The sequence below is a fragment of the Triticum urartu genome, chromosome 3 (genome assembly GCF_003073215.2).
Source record: "Triticum urartu cultivar G1812 chromosome 3, Tu2.1, whole genome shotgun sequence".
Taxonomy (NCBI): Eukaryota; Viridiplantae; Streptophyta; class Magnoliopsida; order Poales; family Poaceae; genus Triticum; species Triticum urartu.
The window spans coordinates 623429685-623440729 of NC_053024.1; positions in this window are offsets into that span (position 1 = coordinate 623429685).

Sequence of the window (11045 nt, forward strand, 5' to 3'; positions counted from 1 at the left end):
TGGCTAGCTAGCTGACAAAAAACCTAACCAGGCCTTGTTGCAGGTAGCACCACGTACGATCGGTACATAGCCGCCGGAAATAAAACCTTTTTTTTTGATAGAATGGAAGCGTGAACTGCCCAAGAAAACTGCACCTCAGACCCTCCCGGAATATTTTACTGGACGTCTGTACATATGATATACCGAGTCAAATGAATTGAAATAACCACATACTTGATCTGCAACTCTGCGGGGATTTAAAACAACACAGGATGTATAAGGTAAACTGATGTATCTATGGGTGTCCTTTCTCCCTTCTATTAGAAGTGGCGAGGAGAAATGCGCAAACCGCCGATGTTGTATAGTAGGGTCATCTTTCATCGCAGGACGCTTAAGTACGCGCTTAAATAGATAAAATACCAAAATTAAACACTCAAAAAAAACGAAGCTACTCACTCCCGAGTCCTGACTAGCGCAGTGCGCTAAAAGGAGGTGGTAAACACCAACGACCAACCCCTCTGATTTTCATGACGCAAGCCAAAAAACAAGAAGCGGGCTCCCGTGTCGCTCCCGCGGGCGGCTTGGGAGCAAACCTATCCGCCGCCGCCAGCAACCCACTACCACCTCTCCCTCCCCTCGCCGTCGCCGGCAGCGGTCGCCGGGCAAAGCCCGTGCGGCTCGGCGGCGGCGGGCCCCTTCCTCCTTTCGCTCGAAGGTGTTGGCGCGGGCCGGTGGATTCCGGTGGGAGCCTGAGTGGCTGCGTGCGCTCGGGACGGCGCAGCAGGCCGGCGAGGCAGCGCACGGAGGCGCGGGCGCGCAGGCCGCAGGGCGCGGATCTGGCGCGTGGCGTGGATCTGGCGTGTGGAAGTGACAGGGGGAGCTCCTCCGCCTGGGGAGGTGCTGGTGAGAGGCGCGGGCGGGAAGGCGATGATGGCGGCAACGCGTCATGCCGCATACTGGAGCACACGGGGTTGAGTTGGGCACGGTCACGCTGCTCCATACGAGCTCCAGCGGGAGCTGTGGCAGATCGGGCCCCGGTGTCCTACTCTGCGGGTGGCTGCGATGGACGTCGGGCGCATGGGGCTGACGGCCTTCCGGCGTGGACCGGCAGCAATGGTGTAGATCTGGGACCCGACGTTCAGATCTGAAGGTTTCGGTGGACGTGGGTGTAACACCCCCAGTGTCATGCTACAGTAATCACCTATTAATGATGCCAGGTCACCATACTTACTGAGCTAATTGTCACTTGATGAAAAATTAAAGTCAAATTTCAAATTCAAATTATGAGGGAAATTCAAAATTGCTCACACATGAAATCCAAAATGTTCGTCATGTGGCAAATAATCCTTAACTAATTTTGCTGGTGGAACCATTTTTTTAAAAGTGTTTACATGCCCTTTAATAAGGAAAACAGAAAAGGTTTTTGGTTTAAAAAGGGAAAATGCTAAAAAGGGGAAAAGACCCCCCCCCCCACGCTGGACCGAACGTCCCAGCTGGCAGCCGCATCGGCCGGCCCACCAGGCCCAGTCGGGCCTCCTTATCACTCCCTCCCAGTAACCCTAACTGTTGGAAATATGCCCTAGAGGCAATAATAAATTAGTTATTATTATATTTCCTTGTTCATGATAATCGTTTATTATCCATGCTATAATTGTATTGATAGGAAACTCAGATACATGTGTGGATACATAGACAACACCATGTCCCTAGTGAGCCTCTAGTTGACTAGCTCGTTGATCAATAGATGGTTATGGTTTCCTAACCATGGACATTGGATGTCGTTGATAACGGGATCACATCATTAGGAGAATGATGTGATGGACAAGACCCAATCCTAAGCATAGCACTAGATCGTGTAGTTCGTATGCTAAAGCTTTTCTAATGTCAAGTATCATTTCCTTAGACCATGAGATTGTGCAACTCCCGGATACCGTAGGAGTGCTTTGGGTGTACCAAACGTCACAACGTAACTGGGTGACTATAAAGGTGCACTACAGGTATCTCTGAAAGTGTCTGTTGGGTTGGCACGAATCGAGACTGGGATTTGTCACTCCGTGTAAATGGAGAGGTATCTCTGGGCCCACTCGGTAGGACATCATCATAATGTGCACAATGTGATCAAGGAGTTGATCACGGGATGATGTGTTACGGAACGAGTAAAGAGACTTGCCGGTAACGAGATTGAATAAGGTATCGGGATACCGACGATCGAATCTCGGGCAAGTACCGTACCGCTAGACAAAGGGAATTGAATACGGGATTGATTAAGTCCTTGACATCGTGGTTCATTTGATGAGATCATCGTGGAACATGTGGGAGCCAACATGGGTATCCAGATCCCGCTGTTGGTTATTGACCGGAGAACGTCTCGGTCATGTCTGCATGCTTCCCGAACCCGTAGGGTCTACACACTTAAGGTTCGGTGACGCTAGGGTTATAGAGATATTAGTATGCGGTAACCCGAAAGTTGTTCGGAGTCCCGGATGAGATCCCGGACGTCACGAGGAGTTCCGGAATGGTCCGGAGGTAAAGAATTATATATAGGAAGTGCTATTTCGGCCATCGGGACAAGTTTCGGGGTCACCGGTATTGTACCGGGACCACCGGAAGGGTCCCGGGGGTCCACCGGGTGGGGCCACCTGCCCCCGGGGGCCACATGGGCTGTAGGGGGTGCGCCTTGGCCTACATGGGCCGAGGGCACCAGCCCCAAGAGGCCCATGCGCCAAGAGAAGAGAAAAAGGGGAGAGTCCTAAAAGGGGAAGGCACCTCCGAGGTGCCTTGGGGAGGATGGACTCCTCCCCCCTTGGCCGCACCCTTCCTTGGAGGAAGGGGCAAGGGCTGCGCCTCCCCCCTCTCCCTTGGCCCTATATATAGTGGGGAAAAGGAGGAGCAACCATACCTAAGGCCTGGCGCCTCCCTCTCCCTCCCGTGACACATCTTCCTCCTCCCGCAGCGCTTAGCGAAGCCCTGTTGGAATCCCGCTACTTTCACCACGCCGTTGTGCTGCTGGATCTCCATCAACCTCTCCCTCTCTCCTTGCTGGATCAAGGCATGGGAGACGTCACCGGGCTGTACGTGTGTTGAACGCGGAGGTGCCGTCCGTTCGGCACTAGGATCTCCGGTGATTTGGATCACGACGAGTACGACTCCATCAACCCCGTTCTCTTGAACGCTTCCGCTTAGCGATCTACAAGGGTATGTAGATGCACTCTCCTTCCCCTCGTTGCTGGTCTCTCCATAGATAGATCTTGGTGACACGTAGAAAATTTTGAATTTCTGCTACGTTACCCAACAGTGGCATCATGAGCCAGGTCTATGCGTAGTTTCTATGCACGAGTAGAACACAAAGTAGTTGTGGGCGTTGATTTTGTTCAATATGCTTGCCGTTACTAGTCTTATCTTGATTCGGCGGCATCGTGGGATGAAGCGGCCCGGACCAACCTTACACGTATGCTTACGTGAGACCGGTTCCACCGACTGACATGCACTAGTTGCATTAGGTGGCTGGCGGGTGTCTGTCTCTCCCACTTTAGTCGGATCGGATTCGATGAAAAGGGTCCTTATGAAGGGTAAATAGCAATTGGCATATCACGTTGTGGTTTTTGCGTAGGTAAGAAACGTTCTTGCTAGAAACCCATAGCAGCCACGTAAAACATGCAAACAACAATTAGAGGACGTCTAACTTGTTTTTGCAGGGTATGCTATGTGATGTGATATGGCCAAAAGGATGTGATGAATGATATATGTGATGTATGAGATTGATCATGTTCTTGTAATAGGAATCACGACTTGCATGTCGATGAGTATGACAACCGGCAGGAGCCATAGGAGTTGTCTTAATTTATTTATGACCTGCGTGTCAACATAAACGTCATGTAATTACTTTACTTTATTGCTGACCGTTAGCTGTAGTAGTAGAAGTAATAGATGACGTGACAACTTCATGGAGACACGATGATGGAGATCATGGTGTCATGCCGGTGACAAGATGATCATGGAGCCCCAAGATGGAGATCAAAGGAGCTATATGATATTGGCCATATCATGTCACTACTATTTGATTGCATGTGATGTTTATCATGTTTTTGCATCTTGTTTACTTAGAACGGACGGTAGTAAATAAGATGATCCCTCATTAAAATTTCAAGAAAGTGTTCCCCCTAACTGTGCACCGTTGCGACAGTTCGTAGTTTCGAAGCACCACGTGATGATCGGGTGTTAGATTCATACGTTCATATACAACGGGTGTTGACGAGCCTAGCATGTACAGACATGGCCTCGGAACACATGCAAAACACTTAGGTAACTTGACGAGCCTAGCATGTACAGACATGGCCTCGGAACACAGAAGACCGAAAGGTCGAGCATGAGTCGTATGGTAGATACGATCAACATGAAGATGTTCACCGATGTTGACTAGTCCGTCTCACGTGATGATCGGACACGGCCTAGTTGACTCGGATCATGTAATCACTTAGATGACTAGAGGGATGTCTATCTGAGTGGGAGTTCATAAGATGAACTTAATTATCCTGAACATAGTCAAAAGGATTTTGCAAATTATGTCGTAGCTCGCGCTTTCAGTTCTACTGTTTAGATATGTTCCTAGAGAAAAATTAGTTGAAAGTTGATAGTAGCAATTATGCGGACTAGGTCCGTAAACTGAGGATTGTCCTCATTGCTTCTTAGAAGGCTTATGTCCTTAATGCACCGCTCAGTGTGCTGAACCTCGAACGTTGTCTATGGATGTTGCGAACATCTGACATACACATTTTGATAACTACGTGATAGTTCAGTTAAACGGCTTAGAGTTGAGGCACCGAAGACGGTTTTTTGAAACGTCGCGAAACATATGAGATGTTTCGAGGGCTGAAATTGGGATTTCAGGCTCGTGCCCACGTCAAGAGGTATAAGACCTCCGACGATTTTCTTAGCCTGCAAACTAAGGGAGAAAAGCTCAATTGTTGAACTTGTGCTCAGATTGTCTGAGTACAACAATCGCTTGAATCGAGTGGGAGTTGATCTTCCAGATGAAATAGTGATGGTTCTCCGAAGTCATTACCACCAAGCTGCTAGAGCTTCGTGATGAACTATAATATATCAGGGACATATATGATGATCCTTGAGATATTCGTGATGTTTGACACCACAAAAGTAGAAATCAAGAAGGAGCATCAATTGTTGATGGTTGGTGAAACCACTAGTTTCAAGAAGGGCAAGGGCAAAGAAGGGATACTTCATGAAACGGCAAATCAGCTGCTGCTCTAGTGAAGAAACCCAAGGTTGAACCCAAACCCGAGACTAAGTGCTTCTGTAATAAGGGGAACAGCCACTGGAGCAGAATTACCCTAGATACTTGGTAGATGAGAAGGCTGGCAAGGTCGATAGAAGTATATTGGATATACATTGTGTTGATGTGTACTTTACTAGTACTCCTAGTAGCACCAGGGTATTAGATACCGGTTCGGTTGCTAAGTGTTAGTAACTCGAAATAAAAGCTACGGATAAACGGAGACTAGCTAAAGGTGAGCTGACGATAGATGTTGGAAGTGTTTCCAATGCTTATATGATCAAGCATCGCACGCTCCCTCTACCATCGAGATTGGTGTTTGCGTTGAGCATAGACATGATTGGATTATGTCTATCGCAATACGGTTATTCATTTAAGGAGAATAATGGTTACTCTGTTTATTTGAATAATACCTTCAATGGTCTTGCACCTAAAATGAATGGTTTATTGAATCTCGATCGTAGTGATACACATGTTCATGCCAAAAGATAGTAATGATAGTACCACCTACTTGTGGCACTGCCACTTAAGTCATATCGGTATAAAACGCATGAAGAAGCTCCATGTTGATGGATCTTTGGGCTCACTCGTTTTTGAAAAGTTTGAGACATGCGAACCATGTCTATTGGTGTATATGCATGAAGAAACTCCATGCAAATGGACCGTTTGGACTCACTTGATTTTGAATCACTTGAGACATGCAAATCATACCACATGGGCAAGATGACTGAAAGCCTCGTTTTCAGTAAAATGGAACTAGAAAGCAACTTGTTGGAAGTAATACATTTTGATGTGTGCATCCAATGAGTGCTGAGGCATGTAGTGGATATCGTTATGTTCTTACTTCACAGATGATTTGAGTAGATGTTGAGTATATTTACTTGATGAATCACGAGTCTGAATTATTGAAAGGTTCAAGTAATTTCAGGGTGAAGTTGAAAGATCGTCGTGACAAGAGGATAAAATATCTATGATATGATCATAGAGATGAATATCTGAATTACGAGTTTGGCACAGAATTAAGACATTGTGGAAATTGTTTCACAACTAATACAGCCTGGAACACCATAGTGTGATGGTGTGTCCGAACATCATAACTGCACCCTATTGGATATGATGCATACCATGATGTCTCTTATCAAATTACCACAATAGTTTATGGGTTAGGCATTAGAGACAACCACATTCACTTTAAATAGGGCACCACGTAATTCCGATGAGATAACACCGTATGAACTATGGTTTAGAGAAACCTAAGCTGTCATTTCTTAAAAGTTTGGGGCTGCGACGCTTATGTGAAAAAGTTTCAGGCTGATAAGCTCGAACCCAAAGCGGATAAATGCATCTTCATAGGACACCCAAAACAGTTGGGTATACCTCCTATCTCAGATCCGAAAGCAATAAGGGATTGTTTCTAGAATCGGGTCCTTTCTCGAGGAAAAGTTTCTCTCGAAAGAATTGAGTGGGAGGATGGAGGAGACTTGATGAGGTTATTGAAACCGTCTCTTCAACTAGTGTGTGGCAGGGCACAGGAAGTTGATCCTGTGGCACCTACACCAATTGAAGTGGAAGCTTATGATAGTGATCATGAAACTTCAGATCAAGTCACTACCAAACCTCGTGGGATGACAAGGATGCGTACTACTTCAGAGTGGTACGTAATCCTGTCTTGGAAGTCATGTTGCTAGACAACAATGAACCTACGAGCAATGGAGAAGCGATGGTGGGCCCGGATTCCGATAAATGGCTCGAGGCCATAAAATCCGAGAGAGGATCCATGTATGAAAACAAAGTGTAAACTTTGGCAGAACGGCTCGATAGTCGTAAGGTTGTTGAGTACAGATGGATTTTAAAAGGAAGACGGACAATGATGGTAAATGTCACCATTAAGAAAGCTCGACTTGTCGTTAAGAAGTTTCCGACAAGTTCAAGGAGTTGACTACGGTGAGACTTTCTCACTCATAGCGATGCTAAGAGTCTGTTGGAATTATATTAGCGATTAATTGCATTATTTATGAAATCTTGCAGATAGGATGTCATTGTTTCCTCGATGTTTTTCTTGAGGAAAGGTTGTATGTAATACAACCGGAGTTTTGTCAATCCTGAAAAGAATGCTAATAGGATGCAAAGCTCCCAGCAATCCCTTCTGAGACTGGAGTGAGCATCTCGGAGTTGGAATGTACACTTTGATGAGATATCAAAGATTTTGGGTTTATACAAAGTTTATGATAAACTTGTATTTCCAAAGAAGTGAGTGGGAGCACTATAGAATTTCTGATGAGTATATGTTGTTGACATATTGTTGATCAGTATGACGTAGAATTTCTGGAAAGCATATAGGGTTATTTGGAAAGTGTTTTTCAATGGAAAACCTGGATTAAGCTACTTGAGCATTGAGCATCAAGATCTATAGGGAGAGATCAAAACGCTTAATGGTACTTTCAAATGAGCACATACCATGATATGATCATGAAGGTGTTCAAGATGGATCAGTCAAAGAAGGAGTTCTTGCCTGAGTTGTAAGGTATGAAGTTAAGACTTAAAGCTCGACCACGGCAGAATAGAGAGAAAGGACGAAGGTCGTCCCCTATGCTTTAAGACATAGGCTCTACAGTATGCTATGCTGTGTACCGCACCTGAAGTGTGCCTTGCCATGAGTCAGTCAAGGGGTACAAGAGTGATCCAAGAATGGATCACAGGACAGCGGTCAAAGTTATCCTTAGTAACTAGTGGACTAAGGAATTTTCTCGATTATGGAGGTGGTAAAAGAGTTCGTCGTAAAGGGTTACGTCGATGCAAGCTTAACACCTATCCGGATAGCTCTGAGTAGAGATGCCGGATACGTATAATGGAGCAACAATTTAGAATAGCTCCAAGTAGAACAGTTATTTGGAATAGCTCCAAATAGAACGTGGTAGCTACATCTAGGAGATGACATAGAGATTTGTAAAGCACACACGGATCTGAAAGGTTCAGACCCGTTGACTAAAACCTCTCTCACAAGCAACATGATCAAACCCAGAACTCTTTGGGTGTTAGTCACATGGCGATGTGACCTGTGAGTGTTAATCACATGGCGATGTGAACTAGATTATTGACTCTAGTGCAAGTGGGAGACTGTTGGAAATATGCCCTAGAGGCAATAATAAATTAGTTATTATTATATTTCCTTGTTCATGATAATCGTTTATTATCCATGCTATAATTGTATTGATAGGAAACTCAGATACATGTGTGGATACATAGACAACACCATGTCCCTAGTAAGCCTCTAGTTGACTAGCTCGTTGATCAATAGATGGTTACGGTTTCCTGACCATGGACATTGGATGTCGTTGATAACGGGATCACATCATTAGGAGAATGATGTGATGGACAAGACCCAATCCTAAGCATAGCACTAGATCGTGTAGTTCGTATGCTAAAGCTTTTCTAATGTCAAGTATCATTTCCTTAGACCATGAGATTGTGCAACTCCCGGATACCGTAGGAGTGCTTTGGGTGTACCAAACGTCACAACGTAACTGGGTGGCTATAAAGGTACACTACAGGTATCTCCGAAAGTGTCTGTTGGGTTGGCACGAATCGAGACTGGGATTTGTCACTCCGTGTAAACGGAGAGGTATCTCTGGGCCCACTCGGTAGGACATCATCATAATGTGCACAATGTGATCAAGGAGTTGATCACGGGATGATGTGTTACGGAACGAGTAAAGAGACTTGCCGGTAACGAGATTGAACAAGGTATCGGATACCGACGATCGAATCTCGGGCAAGTACAATACCGCTAGACAAAGGGAATTGTATACGGGATTGATTAAATCCTCGACATCGTGGTTCATCCGATGAGATCATCGTGGAACATGTGGGAGCCAACATGGGTATCCAGATCCCGCTGTTGGTTATTGACCGGAGAGTCATCTCGGTCATGTCTGCATGGTTCCCGAACCCGTAGGGTCTACACACTTAAGGTTCGGTGACGCTAGGGTTATAGAGATATTAGTATGCGGTAACCCGAAAGCTGTTCGGACGTCACGAGGAGTTCCGGAATGGTCCAGAGGTAAAGAATTATATATAGGAAGTGCTATTTCGGCCATCGGGACAAGTTTCGGGGTCACCGGTATTGTACCGGGACCACCGGAAGGGTCCCGGGGGTCCACCGGGTGGGCACCTGCCCCGGGGGGCCACATGGGCTGTAGGGGGTGCGCCTTGGCCTATATGGGCCAAGGGCACCAGCCCCAAGAGGCCCATGCGCCAAGAGAAAGAAAAGGAAGAGTCCTAAAGGGGGAAGGCACCTCCGAGGTGCCTTGGGGAGGAGGGACTCCTCCCCTTGGCCGCACCCTTCCTTGGAGGAAGGGCCAAGGCTGCGCCTCCCCCCTCTCCCTTGGCCCTATATATAGTGGAGAAAAGGAGGAGCACCATACCTAAGGCCTGGCGCCTCCCTCTCCCTCCCGTGACACATCTCCCTCCTCCCGCAGCGCTTAGCGAAGCCCTGTTGGAATCCCGCTACTTCCACCACGCCGTCGTGCTGCTGGATCTCCATCAACTCTCCCTCCTCCTTGCTGGATCAAGGCAGGAGACGTCACCGGCTGTACGTGTGTTGAACGCGGAGGTGCCGTCCGTTCGGCACTAGGATCTCCGGTGATTTGGATCACGACGAGTACGACTCCATCAACCCCGTTCTCTTGAACGCTTCCGCTTAGCGATCTACAAGGGTATGTAGATGCACTCTCCTTCCCCTCGTTGCTGGATCTCTCCATAGATAGATCTTGGTGACACGTAGAAAATTTTGAATTCTGCTACGTTCCCCAACACTACTCCCCCCCCCCACTCCTCCTCGTCCCCCACTCCCCTCCCTCACCCGATCCCGTCTGGATCTGGTTCGGGCCAGTTGCTCCGGCCCCGTCGAACACCGCCGGCGCCGCCCCACCGCCGTCCTCCTCGCCTCCCCCTCTCCCGATCTGGGAGCCCCGACGCCGCGCCCGACCCGCCGTACGCCGCCGCCTCGTCCTTGTTCACCGCCGCCCGGAGCTCCACGGACATTGCCGGAACCCCGCGCCACCCCGACCTCGTTGCCTCCTCTCTGTCACACCGTCCCCGTCAACCTCCCCGAGCACCGCTGCCCTTGTCCCTACGCATCGCCGTGAGCTCTCCTCCTTCCCTTCTGTCGCCGGCGCCATTCACAGCACGCATGCACACACCACACCATACGCGCGCCGAGTCGCGCCCCGAACGTTGCACCTGCCCGCGCTGAAGCTCGCGCGTCCCGCCCCCTGCTGCTCGTTGTTCTGCTGCCGGTGCCGCCGCTAGCCGCTGTCCCACGCCGTGGCCTCGCGCTCACCGCGCGCGGACCACGCCCGTCCGCGTCCCCTCGCTCCCCTGATGGCCTCGTGGCCGCGCGCGCCGCGCACCGGCGCCCGCGTCCCGCCCGTGTCGCCCCCCTGCTTCAGCTGCTCTGCTTCGCCTGCGCCGCGCTCGCGCCCCTTGTCCCCGTGCGCCGCGCCGCCTCGTTCCTACTTTGCCTGTACAACGCGCGCGCCCGCGCCCAGTGGCCTCCCTGTGGCCTCCCAGGAGCCAGACGATGTCACTGATGACTACTACTACTCGGAGGATGCCAACTACTACATGACGACCGCATGACGATTTGGAGTAGTTAGGAGGTTCTCAGGCAGGAGGCCTTGCCTTTTCGATCGTTGTTGCTTTTGTGCTAGCCTTCTTAAGGCAAACTTGTCCAACTTATGTCTGTACTCAGATATTGTTGCTTCCGCTGACTCTT